The sequence below is a fragment of the Pogoniulus pusillus genome, chromosome 7, assembly GCF_015220805.1.
Source record: "Pogoniulus pusillus isolate bPogPus1 chromosome 7, bPogPus1.pri, whole genome shotgun sequence".
Taxonomy (NCBI): domain Eukaryota; kingdom Metazoa; phylum Chordata; class Aves; order Piciformes; family Lybiidae; genus Pogoniulus; species Pogoniulus pusillus.
The window spans coordinates 25057707-25072642 of record NC_087270.1 but is presented as its reverse complement, the minus strand read 5'-3'; the positions used below and the strand labels follow the sequence as shown (position 1 = coordinate 25072642).

Sequence of the window (14936 nt, the reverse complement as noted above, 5' to 3'; positions counted from 1 at the left end):
TGTTGCTGCAGAGGAAGCAAATCCCATTGGCAGGGAAGCAAGTCACTGCTGACAGGCTAGTATGAGGAGTGAGCAGGAAGAACAGACCATTCTTTCAAGCCAGCAACAGCCCCAGCTGCAGAAGACACTGCTGCCACCACAGGCACAAGATCAAGACTCCTAAATCCAATGTGTTATGCAACTATCGACATCGTGCAGCATTCACCATTGATTTTTTTGTTAACAACCTGTTTTGGATAATTGTGCTCCCTAAGAGGCCCACTAGAAAGTAAAAGGCCTTTATGACCTTGATAAGCACTTATTTCTGTCTTGCTGTGCTAATTCTACAGCATCCTCTTCAAACACACAGAGGAGGTCTCCTAGCCAAGCACTACCACCTTGAAGGAACAAGGAAGAAGCTATGAGAGATGACAGCTCTCCAGTGAGTTGCTCACCACCTCAGGCTCTGCTCTCCTACCAATATTTCCAGCCTTTCACAACTAGAAGCACCAAGCAGTTTCCAAAACACCACAGCAGACGGGACCTGCTGTGGCCAGGATTACCTCTGCTTCCCTTTTCTAGCCTTCCCCAAGACATTACTTAATGGCAAAAAGCTGACAGAACTCCACTCTCCCCACCACAACAGTACCACTTACGATGTAAAATATCCTTCTGCAGCATTCAAAACAGAAGTCATATCAAAGTCCAAGTTGTTGCCAGATTAACTAGTACCATCCAAGTATATTCCTTGGGATGCAAGCTGCAAACTAATCATAATGACTCTATGCAGAATCAACTTTGCAATGCTCTCAGCTAATCCATTTCTTCACATCACTATGATGGGTTGGAGTTTAGTTAGGTTTTTGTTTTTAACCAAGGAAGGAGGTTTTATTGCTACTTTTGACCCAGACAAAAGCACTTCAGTATAATGTTGCTCAGCAGACCTTTAGTGACAGCTTTGGTAAGTGTCTAGAAGAACTAATGGCACTAGAGATCAATCTATCTTTCATTAGCTCTGCCACCAGCCCTTGCCTTCAAACAGCACCGGGCACTTTAACAGACACCTTCAAAGCAGAAGCGTAAAAAAGGTAGATACCAAGCAGGGAAAAAACTACCTGTGCCTGCTGACTGCAGAAGGGGTTGGACAGGATGACCTTTGAGGGTCCCTTCCAATCCACTGCAGCCATCCACCTTTATTGTGCCCAAGCATCCAGAAATGTTAGCTAAGGTCTGAAATTTAAACAGCTACAATTTTTCTTCTGGATCTCCTCTTCCCCTCTTAATCTGTGCCTGTTCTAATTACTGCTGCTTTACTTCACATTCCCTTTTCTCCCTCCTTATCTCCCTCTGTCCACATTAAGGGACAAAAGATTTTCAATGGTAAAATGAGAGGAAGAAAATGGTAGCAACAGATGTCCTGGCCAACATATTGCAGTTCTGCAGGTCATCTTTCACAGGTAACATCTCTGTAAATGACGAAATCCCAAACTACTGAAGCTAGAACAGGAATTCTAGGAAGGGCACACCCTTTGTGACCTTTGTCACATGTGTGTCATGAGGTGCTCTGCATGTTCACAGTGACACATTCGAGCATTTATTTTTAGTAGTTATTTATAGACACAGAAGCACAGCTTGTTTCACTGCTGAAACTAAAATTGGACTCGTGAAACTGCTCCAGGATGACACAAAATTCTCACTTCAAAGGAGAGAATATAAACCCTGAGTGTACATTTATAATGATGCTGAAGAGTCCAGGGCCCTGGCTGTGCTCACTGAACTGTCCTAGCTTTGACACACTCCCTTTCACTGTAAAGGCAGAGGAGCCAAGCAGGAGATAAACAGGCAAAAATGCCTTGCCAAGACTACAAAGCAGACTAGGAGGCAGCTGAAGCCTGAACTCAGTTCCTCAAAGCAACAAGGCTTTTGCCTGGTCTGGAGCAACCTGGTCTAGGGGCAGGCATCACTGCCCATGGGCAGGGTGGTTAGAACTAGATGATCTTTAAGGTCCCTTCCAACCCAAACCATTGCATGAATCTGTAATAAAAGGCCATTTCCAAAGCCAAAAGCAACACAACTCAAAATTAGACTTGATAAAACTCAGCATGTCTTACCCTGAATCAATTAACTGCCCATCTGTGCTCAGAAAAAAAAAACCTCTGAAATTCTGGGAAATCTATAAAGCTTTCAGCCAGTTTTGTGACAATTCTGTGTCCCTACCTGTAGGCTTTTCTCTAAACCACCTAGCAGGAGAAGATTGCTTTTGCATATAACATGCTAAGTGTAAGGAGACCCTAATAAGCTGGCTTTGTCAAGTGGTGAAAGTTCTGCTCAAAACCCATTTTATCTTGAAGATCTACTTAGGCTGCCCAAGAGAGGTGTCTCAGGGATGTGAACTAGAGGTTTTCTTCTTCTGAAAACAGGCATGATTTTCTTTTCCAGCAGAGCTGCAGTACAGCTAATGCACTTGCAGAGGGGCTCAAAATCCTGCCCTTCATTGAATCAGATTCACTTCAGCTGGGAAAGCCCTTTAAGATCATCCAGCCCAACCATTATCTAACTTCTGTAGCAAAACACTCTATGTAAACACACAGCTAGCTAAAAATAGATCTTCAAGGCTATGCTCTGTGTTATCATATTCTACTTTTAACACGAACAAAAATGCTTTATTTAGGGGGGAGGAAATGGTTACATTTAGCTGTCCAGTCACTGCTGGCTCCCCAAAAGGAGTAATTTAATTCCTAGAGAAAAATGCCAAGAAATCCTCGGCAGCCAAATCATCTGACCAGCAGGTGTCAGATGATCCTTCAAACCCCACGTTCCTCCTTCATATTTCCAGCACTGCCTCACCAAAGAAGCTGGCAAGGAAAAACAAGATTTCTCTGCTCCTCAGCCCTGTAAAGATGCACTGTTAGGAACAGTGTAAAGAGTCTGACAGCTTGGAAGGGTCAGAACTGTCTGCTCAGGAGAGCCACAAGCTGCAACAGTTACATTAAAACCGTTAAAGACTGAAAAAAACCTTAACACAGTCAACCCAACAGACTTATGAACTACAAGTTCATAGACAGTGTGCACTTGCAGCCCAGAAGGCAAATCACATCCTGGGCTGCATCCAAAGCAGCACGGCCAGCAGATGGAGAGGGGATTCTGCCACTTCACTCTGCTCTGGTGAGATCTCATCTGCAGTACTGCATCCAGCTCTGGAGCCCCCAACATGGGAAGGAAATGAATATGATGGAGGGAGTCCAGAGGAGGCCAAGAAAAATGATCGGGGGCTGCAGCAGCTCTGCTGTGGGGACAGACTGAGGGAGCTGGGGATGTTCAGCCTGGAGAAGAGAAGGTTCCAGGCAGACCTAAGGGCAGCCTGCCAGGAGCTGAAGGGAACTGCAAGAAGGCTGCAGAGGGACTGTTGCCAAAGGCCTGCAGAGACAGGACGAGGGCAGTGGCTGCAAGCTAGAGCAGAGCAGATTCAAATTGGATGTGAGGAACAAGTTCTGCATCAGGAGGCTGCTGCAACACTGCAACAAGTTGCCCAGGGATGTGGTTGGGATCCATGCCTGGAGATATTCAGGCTGAGGCTGGACAGGGCTGTGGGCAACCTGCTCTAGCAGAGGATATCCCTGCTGAGTGCAGGGGGTTGGACTGGATGAGCTTTCCAACCCAGACCATTCCATGATTCTAAGTCTTTGTATGGCAACCACTTTTAAACCCATTTTGGGTACAAAAGTTTCTGCTGCAACTATGTGCACCCGAACGACTGCCTGTGGTGCTAACAACTGCCCTTCATCCCTCGGCCCACTCCCTCCTCTGGGCAGCTCTTACCGACTGCAACTAAGTACAAGCAAACACTTGAATCTCTGTCATCTCCTCGCAGCCCAAAGAGGGCTCACCCAGGGAGAGTTTCACACAGGGGTATCTGCACTTCACTAAAAAACCCAACGTATAAGTAACAACCAAGTGTTTCTCTGCTTAGGAATTCTTGCTTTCACAACAGAAACATATTCTTATCCCCACCACAGCACACTTCAAGCCTCTCTCCCACTCTCTTCCTTCCCCAAACGTGCCCCTCACCTACGGCAATCCCTGGAAGCTTCCCAAGGAGATGTTAACTGCAAAGCAGCACCACTCAATTCTGGGGCTGTGCTGACCTGCCTTCAAAAGCTTGACTCAGGCAACCCTGCCCACTGCCCACCCTCACTGCAAGGCTTCTACAGTGGGGGAACATAGACAGTCCAGGAGGATGGGTCATGTGCAGCCCAGGTTTCCCTGCCACCAGACAAAGCTCTCCTCATGGTCTCAGACAGGAGGAGAGACAAGGAGTCTCACCATTTCAGAAATCCACTATCTTGCCTCCATACACCCAAAAGAAAAACAACAACGATGGTTAAGTGTGGTACACTACAGGCTGCAAAGGGGAAAGAGGAAACGACAAATGCATTCTTTGTTCTCCTACTTCCTGTAAAGCTTTCCTTGTGCAATCCTCCTCACAGGCATCTGAAGGACTGCGAGAGCAACAGGACTGAATGCACTTCCCTAATGGAGAACCCAAGCCCTCCTCTGCTGATTCAACAATGGCACTTCCAGAGGATGCCAGGAAAGAGCTGGGAAGCCCCAAAGACACTTGGAAGAAAAGGCATTCCAGACTCCCCTTCTGGCAGAGCACTATTACCCTACCACAGCCTTGCTCGAAAAGAGGCAGCAAGGTCATCATGGATGGGGAAGATCAAGATAGTTTTTGGTTCTAGTCAAAATACACCAGAACGTGGACTTCACTCAGGATTTCCAAGTTTGAAGTTAACTGGAACCTTCTGGCACACAGGTCCTGTAGTAAATAAAACCCCCTGATGACCCTTCAGCTTTAGTGGATTATTACAGTTCCCCCTCTTCATTTCCTTAGCCTCTCCTGTGTATTTTAAGAGGTGTTGGCTGTTCCCTGGCCCCGTATCTCTTACTCAGTATTTCAGGCATAGATAAACACATGCCAAGCAACCTCGGACAGCCCCAGAACGTAACAGCCCAGCTGGCAAACAGACTGATAAAAATCCACAGCATCCACAAAGCCAGATGCCACCACACTGCTTCTCAAGCCAAGTGAGACTTAACAGCAATTCAAAGAGGTTTGCAAGGCTCTGACTTCTGACACTCTCAGGCCAGTGTTTGAGACAGGCTTTTTTTTCTACTCCAGACACAAGCCTGAAGGGCTCAACCCTTTTGTTTCTGTTTTTGTTGGTTTATAGACATGCAGCTTTCAAAAGTTCACTGTTATCAACTGGGAGTTGGCTGCAAGGGCTGCAGAATGGTTAGCTCTGCTCAGCAGCAGAAGGAAATGTACCCATTGACATCTCATGAGAGAAGAGCGGAAAGAAACGGACCAAGTTTCAGGAAAACACTACCTTTGTAAACTGGCAGGGCCTGCAGGGAAGATTTATCCTGAAAATAATCAGAACTGGTAACTGAACATGGAACAGAGACCAGGATCAGCCTAGAGCTTTACCTGCAGCTCCAAAACCCCAGCAATGGCATTCCCACATCAGCTTACCTTGAGGCAACTTGTATCTTTACCAAGAACCTGAAAGAGAGGATCCAGGAGTCTCTCAGTCAGTAAGCGGATGACAGAGCTGGGAGTGTGGAGCTGCTGGAGGGCAGAGGGACCTGCACAGGCTGCATCCATGGGCTGAGGCCAATGGGATGAGATTCAACAAGTCTAAGGGCTGTCTCCTGCACTTGGGGCACAACAACCCCAGGAAGGCTCCAGGCTGAGAGCAGAGTGAGTGGAAGGTGTTCAGCAGAGAAAGACCTGGGGGTGTTGGCAGACAGCTGGGTGAAGCTGGTGAGCCAGGCTGTGTCCAGCTGGACAAGAAGGCCACCAGCAGCCTGGATTTGATCAGCAATGGTGAGGCAAACAGGAGCAGGGCAGGGACTGTCCCCATGGACTCAGCACTGGGGAGGCCACACCTGGAGTGCTGGGTTCAGTTTTGGAGCCCTGACTCCAAGGACACTGAGGGGCTGGAGAGGGTCCAGAGAAGGGCAAGGGAGCTGGGAAAGGGTCTAGTTAAGAGGGCTGGGGAGGAGCAGCTGAGGAAAATGGGGATGCTTAGTATGGAGAAGAGGAGGCTGAGGGCAGAGCTCATTGCACTCTACAGCTCCCTGAGAGGAGGCTGGAGCCAGGTGAGGGTTGGGCTCTGCTCCCTAGGGACAAGTGACAGGAGGGGAGGAAATGGCCTCAAGTTCCCACAGGGGAGGTTTAGTTTTGAGATCAGAAGAAATTCCTTGACTGAAAGGGCTCTTGAAGCCTGGCAGAGGCTGCCCAGAGAGGTGGTTGAATGCCTATCCCTGGAGGTGTTTCCAAGAGGCAGAGCTGTGGTGCTGAGGACCATGGCTTTGCTCCAGCCTTGGTAGAGTCTATTAGAGTGGTTGGACTGCATGATCTGAAAGGGCCTTTGTAATCCAAACGATTCTGTGGATCAGGATCAAAGAGAGAAGCAAATGCTGCTTTTCCAGCACATAAGGAAAATCCCAAGTTTTGCAACCTCTGTCCTCTGCAGCCTGCATTTAATGGAGCGTGATGTGGCTGAAAGGCACATTCATGCACTTAGAAGCCAGATGACACGTATCAAACCTTGACCTTCTTGAAATTCATGAAGTCCATGGACTTCATCATCTGTACTTGACATCAAGTTGATAATAAAGCTAAAAAGCAGTGGACTTCCACCAAAACATACTGTGCTACATTTCTTCATCTCTCTTCCATCAGAACACCCTGAGCCCACATTTACTGAACTCCTACTGGACATCTCTGATCCAACACTACAACAAACCCACAGCTCTTTTGTGTGACATTGTGTTTAAGGATCATCCACAACACAGATTCTTCAGTGAGGGTAAAACACAGTTCCACCAAATTTATGTTTTTTAATGTGGGATTGATTTCAGATCTCCAGGCACACAGATTTTTTTTTAATAGGTATTTAATGGGATTTTTTCCCAAACAATTAAAAATCAGACAGCTGGACTTCTAGGTGCCATGACATTCCCAGAGTGCATCTCAGCACTTGCAAACATCTGGTTCTTCACAAATGAATCTTTTTAACCACTGTATGTCTGATTTTGCTTAGCTCCCTGTAGCTCAGTGGAGCCCATCTGTGCATAGACAGGCTGCTTCACAGCATTAGCACACATTTCATCGTGGAGCACACTGCAGCTACTGCAAGTAGTAAACACCTGCTCAATGATTTTCAAATACCACTCTTGTTTTGCATGCAAAGATCAAAAGGGCAAGGGTTAGAAGGCTACAGTATTTTTGTCTGATTTTAAGCAAACATTCGTCACCTTAAAAGTTGACACTCATGAGACCTATCAACACCATAGAGATATTCAGCCTGAAGCAGGGGAAAGGTACCACAGTCCCAGCCAAATCATTTGGCAGTTGGAGCTGGCAGAAGCAGGTCTGGTGCAAGGCACCACCACGCCTGGCACCCTCCTACATTTGAACACTGTCATGCTCTACCGGAGCTCCTGTAGTACCTTTTTGAAAGCTGTACTATAAGCAGCAATAGGACATCTGCCAGTGTCAAATTTGCTGCTGCACTGCACAAAGCAGGGATCTCAGCCTAACCACACCAAACTCCTGTGTTAAGGCAGAGTTTTGAAACAATTACTCAAGCATTAGGCTACTCAAGTGCAAAAATCAACTAACACTACTTCAAACTATACCCTTCTTATTCATCCCGGAGAACAGAAGGCTCCAGGGAGACCTTAGAACAACGTTCCAGTACCTGAAGGGGGGTACAGGAAAGCTGGGGAGGGACTAGGGAGGGACAAGGGCTAGGAGTGACAGGGTGAAGGGGAAAGGATTGAAGCTTGAGGAGGACAGATTTGGACTGCAGATTAGGAAGAAATTCTGGACACACGAGTGGTGAGACACTGGAACAAGCTGCTCAGGGAGGCTGTGGATGCCTCCTGCCTGAAGGCCAGGTTGGATGAGGCCTTGAACAACATGGGCTAGTGGGAGATGTCCCTGCCCACAGTGGGAGCTGGATGATCTTTCAGGGCCCTTCCAACTCAAACCATACTATTAAATTCATAGATTCATAGATCTATTCAAATCCAACAAAACTTGTGAGGAACAGTTTGTTTCTTGTGGTTGATTCTAACGAGGTATCAGAAATCTTACAAAGTACATCTGAAAGTAACAAATTAGATATGTAAAAATCTAGTTGGAGGCCTGATGTAGTTGGAGGTGCTCCTGCTGAATGCAGGGGTGTTGGATAAGATGACCTTTGAGGGTCCCTTCCAACCCGATGCAATCTCTGACTGTGTAAAATTAAGTAACAACAGCTGACAACACTCAGATTTTAGAATTTTAGGTCAAAGGATTATCCTTGTCAGGACAACCACTCTTAACAGGACAAGAATTTTTAGAATCAACAGCTTCTTTTTCACCCAAGCAACCAGAAGGTTCTTCCTGACCTCTCCTTTCCACCCCCTGCACCTTGTCTGCCTGAGGAAGGGCAGTCACAAAGTCAGCAGCTCCCATATACTGCATTGCAGTAGTACCACTGGACAGAAAACAAACTTGCATGGAAGACGTGGACGTGACATTCTGATCCAAAGGCAGGAATGTCACTAACAGGCTTTTGCTGACGTTTGGAAAGCAGCAAAGTCCAACTTCTACTTCTAAAACACCATCACAATAGGATACAGCAAGAAAAAAAGATCCTCAAGATGCTATTAACTACGCTGCAAAGCCAAGCTAGTCTTGGTAATCAAACATAATATCCCTGACACACTGTGTTCACCTAGAATGTGCCTGCTTTGTTTTCAGGCACTTCTTTGTGTTTTTCAGCATTTCTTAAATACCTGGTCATGCAGGATACTCTTCTTTCTCAGCTGTGTCACAGCAGTTTTGCAGACAAAGTGCTTGAAAAAGGCAGGAAGTGGCTGGGGCACACTTGCAAGGAAACCACAACAGCATGGGCTGGATTATTCTTTGCTGAAGTGCTGGCAAGATTTTAACCAGGTAGGAATTTAACTAACATTCCTTGGAAATGACACGGGCAAATAACAAGGTTAATGCTCCCTACAGCTCTCAATGCAACAAAAAACCCTACTTTTTAAAAAAGGGTTTTCAAAGCCTGTATCCATCTTATCAAGGAGCAACCTGCTCTGCTTAAGAGAAAGCCTCTTAAGTCTCTCTTATGAGGAGAGATACGCTTGGAACCATTTATCCTGACTGAGGGAATCTTCTCAGTACCTCAAAGGTGAAGGTCAAGAGGATAGGGCTGGACTCTTTTCAGCGGTGGCCAGTCACAGGACAAGGGGCAGCAGGCACAAACTGGAACCCAGGTTTCCCTTGAGCGCAAGGAAAAACTTCTCTGCTGTAAAGGTGCCTGGGCATAGGACCAGGGTGCCCAGAGAGGCTCCGGAGTCTCCTTCTTCTAAAGGGACTCTTTCTTTTTTGAAAGGAGACTTTCAAAACTCACCTGGACACAATTTTGGGAAATCTGCTCTAGGTGACCTGGCCCTAGCAGCAAGGATTGGACTACAAGACCTCCAGAGGTCCCTTCCAACACGCACCGTGATGGGATTCTGTGATTAATTTATGTGACAGTTTAGACTAGGAGCTTCTGTTTAAGTCAAACAGCATTCCCCTGATTTGTCAGTATTTTCTACAGTTCTTTTACAAGCCACAGTGCTAAAACAGAAATACGTACAGAAATCACTAAGGAATTATCTTTTAGGACAAAGGAAAACGATTCCACTTACCAGCTATTTCACTCTACCATTAAACGTCTACAATATTTTGACGGCGAATCCTCCACCTCACAGCGCCTGCTTTAAGCAGTTAAAACACTACCAGCCCTCAAAAGCAGCAGGGCCTGCCTGACGGGGCCTCACTGAGCGCTCTCCCGGCTGTCGCACCGCAGACCCCGCACGACGCAGCCCCGCGGCCGGCTCCCGATCGGACGGCGGTGTGTCGTGCCTCCGGCTCCGGCCGCTTACGTAACGCCGCAGTGCGGGACCACCCCGGGCCAGGGCTTTCGGCGGGGGACGCCAATAAACAACCCCGGCGTGTCCCCGGCCGGCAGCCCGTCAAGCCGCGCTCGCCAGGGTGACGGCCCTGGTCTAGCCACCGCAAAGCCGGCAGGCTGACGTGCCGGCTGCCCTCTAGGCACGATGTTCGTCGCTCAGCCGCGGCAGCACGGCTCTTCCTGGGCCCCCGGCCAGAGGGCACGCAGCCATCCTCCCACCGGGAGAGCTGCGGCCGCCGTCCCGCTGCCCGGACCTCGCGTTCTCCCCCGCATCCGCTCAGAGGCAAACGCTACTCCGCTCCTCAGCTCGTAATGCAGGAAGCGGACGCCAAATAGGATGGCCCGTGAGGAGCACGGCACGGCTGCCGCAGCGCCCACAGCAGAAAGAGAACCTACCCCGCTCAGCCTCCAAGTGCTCCCACGCCAACGGTCACAACCCGGTCCGGCTGCGCGGACTCACCTGGCCCAGCGGCGCTGCCGGCTCCCAACCGTCCTCGTGGGGGCCCGTCCAGGTTTCCTACCCCCTCCTCCGCCCGCCGGGCTCCGCTGCCCGGGGCCGCCTGACACCGCGAGGCGGGGCAGGAGGAGAGGGGAGGGAGGAAGGAAGGAAGGGCGGGGGCAGCACAGCCGCCAACCGGTTCCAGCTGCCCCCGGCCGGTGCGAGGCGGAGACGACGTCACCACCTGCCGTCACGTCACCACCTGCCGGTACGTCACAGCCCGCCTCAGCCAATAGCGAGCGCTCAGGATGCGCCAGGGGCCAGGCCTGTTCCTCGAAAGCCTCGGGGCAGGGAGGGGCGGGGGCGTGGTACGGGCGTGGTAGGAGCACGAGTGCGTGTCCGCCGGCTGCCGCGGCTGGCAGCTGAAGTTGTACCCGGCTTTAGCGGCCGTCTCCCCACCACTGCGGCGGCGTATGCCCTTCTAACCTCGCCGTCAGGCACTGGCAGTTCCTCGCACGGCAAACCCACCGAGTGCCCGAGCACCGTCATGCCCCTACCAGCCCCGCGGGACAGCGACACTACTCTGCCAGCGCTTTCCCTATCTGCAAGGCTCGAAGTTTTTCCGGGACCTATCCCCAGGACCCATCAGCCGGTCCCTGCCGCTGCCACGCAGTACCGCTGCGGCCGGCGGAGTACACTGACCTGGCCGAACGCTCGCCCCTCACTATCACAACCCCTTTGTGCGGAGCTGCCGGCAGCACCGCCCAAACTCCCCCACCTAGGATCCGCAGCGGCTGCCAAGGGCCACCCTAGCAGCGTGGAGCGGCGGGAGAGAGGGGTGGGGGCGGAGCGGCCACCAGCCGGTTCCAGCCGCCCCAGGCCGCTTAGGGGCGGCACCTCCCCGGCTCCGGGCCCGCCCGTCCTACTGTAGCCAATGAGACGCGAGCAGGAAGCGGGGAACGACCATTGAGCGTTCCTGCTTGAGGGGCCGGGGGCGGGACCTCGCTGAGGGGCTCTGGAGGCCTGTGGGGCGGCTGTGTGGGGCTGTGGTGTGGGGCTGTGTGACGCCAGCAGCGCCCGCCTGGTTTCAGCTTTCTTTCAGGGAGTTGCAGGGAGCGAGGAGGTCTTTTTTCTGCATCCTCTTCAGATTAAACAACTCCGGGTGTCTCAGCTGCGGCTCCCCAGCCCTCTTCTCCAGATCCTTCCCCACCTTCCTTGCCCTTCTGTGGACCCTCTCCAGGCCCTCAGTGTCCTTCTTGGAGTGAGAGGCCGAAAACTGAACCCGAGACTCCAGGTGTGGCCTCACCAGTGCTGAGGACAGAGGGATAATCCCCTCCCTACTGCTGGCCGCACTATTGCTGATCCAGGCCAGGCTGCTGCTGCCCTCCTTGGCCACCTGGGCACAGCCTGGCTCACCTTCACCCAGCTGCCCACCAGCACCCCCAGCTCTGTCTCTGCTGGGCACTTTCCTGCCACTCTGCCCCCAGCCTGGAGCCTTCCTGGGCTTGTTGTGCCCCAAGTGCAGGACCCAGCCCTTGGCCTCGTTGAATCTCATCCCATTGGCCTCAGCCCATGGATGCAGCCTGTGCAGCTCCCTCTGCAGAGCCTTCCTGCCCTCCAGCAGCTCCACACTCCCTCCCAGCTCAGTGCCACCTGCAGACTGACTGAGGGTGCCTGGATCCCCTCATCCAGATCACTGATGAAGATACCAAAGCAAGCTGATGGGGAATGCCCATTCTGGAGTTTTGAAGCTGCAGGCAAAGCTGGAGAGTGACACTGGTTGCTTTCAGGGTAGCCAAGACATTAAGTGAAAACCCTGGAGGGTTCTGCTGTGCTAAAAGATTGTCCTTGTGACCTTCCTGCGACCTGGTTTTATGAAAAAAAGGGCATCCCACTGGAATTCATCCAGCAAAATATTAACATCTAAAGGACAAATGTTTTCATCTGTGTTTTTGAGGGAGCTATGGAGTTGTGACTGTACAAGCAGTGCTTTCACTCTAATCAGCACCTTGCATGAATAGTTCGGTAAGTAACTTTGTACAGCTGCTGCTGCTGTGTTGCTCCGGGGGTCAGCACCATTAGAGGTTTGCTGCTCTATGCTCACCTGCCATGAATTGTTTGAGTAGATGGCTGTTTTCCACTTATTCTTCATCTGCAAATCCACCCAAGGTTATAAGCTATTTGTGGTATCCTTGCACATTGTAGGGAAAAATGAATGTTAATATCATCTGTTCTACACCCAAGAAATATTCAGTGCTTTTGAATTTACGTGAGTATTGCACCATCTGAGTACCCCATTTGTAGGAAGAAAAGGAAATGGGAGGTATGCACAAAGAGGCAATGATAGCCAAAAGCAGTTTGTTTTGAAGGCAAAAGGATAAAAGAAATTTCATTGGTGTAAGCAGGAGAGAAGGCTGGTGAAAAATGCTTGTTCATAGATTCATGGAATGGGTTGGGAGAGACCTTAAAGATCATCCAGTTCCAACCACCCTGCCATGAGCAGGGACACCTCCAACTAGCCCAAGTTGCTCAAGGCTTCATCCAGCCTGGCCTAGAACACCTCTGGGGAGGGGGCAGCCATAACCTCCCTGGGCAACCTGTGCCAGTGTCTCCTCACCCTTACTGTCAAGAATTTCTGCCTCATCTCCAATGTAAATCATCTCTCTTTCAGATCAAAGCCATTGCCCTTTGTCCTGACACTGCAAGCCCTCCTCAGCTTTCTTGTAGCCTCCTATAGGAATACTGGAAGGGGCTGCTCTAAGGTCTCCCTAGAGCCTTCCTTTCTCCAGGCTGAACAGTCCCAGCTCTCTCGGCCTTTGTTCTTAAGCCTTTCACTGAAATACACACTTTAATCCCTTTATTCCTGTAGGTAGTTCTACCACACTATTTCTTAGTCTTGCTGAATAAAACAAAAGCAGTAAATTAAGAATGATACTTAAGCTTGTGCTCAGTGTAGACCAAGTAGTAAAGGGCTGGGATGGGAAATGCTGTTATGTTTTGGCTTATGCTGAAAAAAAAAAGTCTACATTTCATTCAGCTTGTCAGTGCATTTTTTTCTTCCCTCCTCCTTAAGGAGTTGCTTCAGTATGGTTGCGTCAGATAAGGTCATACTTTGCCATGATGCAGCAGGCAAGTCTCAGCTATTCCTTAATATAAAACCCTAGAGAAATGGGAGCATGTAGATGAGTTCATAGAACTCTTCTTGAATATCTGTCTAACAAGTGAGGATTCTGGTCTGCTTTTCTTGTTTATACAGCAACAAAATAAAAGCAGTGCATATCAGAGCCTAAGTTAGAGAATCACAAAATGATGGGGGTTCAGTGGGACCTCTGAAGATCATCCAGCCCAACCCCCTTGCTAGAGCAGGATCACCCAGGGTCAGTCACACAGAAACACATCCATGTGGGTTTGGAAAGCCTCAGAGATGGAGACTCCACAGCCTTTCTGTACAGCCTGTCCCCGTGCTCTGCCACCCTCCCAGGGAAGAATTTTTTCCGTAAGTTTACATGTGTTCCAGTTCGTGTCCATTGCCCCTTATCCTGTCACTGGACACCACTGAGCTGAGTCTGCCTAATGATGAACCAAGCTGCAGCATTCAACAGCCCCAAAGATAGCCTAGAAACAAAGCTACAAGTTGTGTTTCAGGTCTGCAAGCACAAACTCTATTTGAACCATGTGCACATGTTGGGAAGCCTATTTTCCCCTTTTCACTGCAGGAGCTGAATAACTTATGCTTAGCCAGAACTGCTTTGTCCTTATTCTTTGTTGTGGCAGTGACAGTGTTGTGATGAAGTCACTGAGCAGGAGTGCTAGAGCTAAAAAATGTGTCTGTAGCCTCCCCAAGCACCTTGGAAACTGCCTTAAAACTGTGGGTTGCTCCCAGCCCTGGTACTGGGGATGAAGTGGGGTTGGAGGTGGAATAGGCAGAATATCAGAGTAGCCTCGAAGCTGCACCAGCTGAGATGTGAAGCCCAATGGCACTCAGGCAGCCTGAGTTTCAGGAATAGTGGCAGGAATACTTGCCCAGGTGCAGCAAAGAAGTTGTTGAGGCTTACTGGCAACCCTCAGATTAAGGAGGCCCTAGGAAATGCCTTTAAAGCTTTATGTCTGTTTCTGTAGCCAGTGTAGCTTTTTCTTCAGCTGTCAGAATTAGAGATTAGAATCATAGAATCACAGAACTGTTTGGGCTGGAGGAGACCATTGAGATCATGAAGCCCAACCACTCACCTGGAGCTCACAATCCCACTGCTAAGCCACTGCCACTAAACCACATCCACCACATCTTTTGAATCCCTCCAGGGATGGCGACTCCACCACCTCCTCAGGCAGCCTGTGCCAGTGCCTGATAACCCCTTCTGAGAAGAAACTGTTTCTGATACCCATCCTGAACCTCCCCTGGAGCAGTTTGAGGCTGTTCCCTCTTGTCCTATCACTTGTTGCATGTGCAAAGAGACCAAACCCACCTGTCTCCAACCTCCTTTGAGGTAGCT

The 14936-nt window shown here is 49.8% G+C and overlaps 2 protein-coding genes across 3 annotated transcripts in view; one reads left to right on the top strand and one right to left on the bottom strand.

Annotated features, from left to right (window-relative positions):
- The window catches only part of GPCPD1 (glycerophosphocholine phosphodiesterase 1), a 56678-nt gene extending 46122 nt beyond the window's left edge, over window positions 1-10556 (bottom strand). For both annotated transcript variants that reach the window (XM_064146241.1, XM_064146242.1), the window contains exon 1: window positions 10468-10556. The gene's annotated coding sequence lies outside the window, so the exon portion shown is untranslated. The remainder of the gene's footprint in view (window positions 1-10467) is intronic.
- SHLD1 (shieldin complex subunit 1) overlaps window positions 10099-14936 on the top strand; it is an 83381-nt gene continuing 78543 nt past the window's right edge. The window contains exon 1 of the mRNA XM_064146247.1: window positions 10099-10714. The gene's annotated coding sequence lies outside the window, so the exon portion shown is untranslated. The remainder of the gene's footprint in view (window positions 10715-14936) is intronic.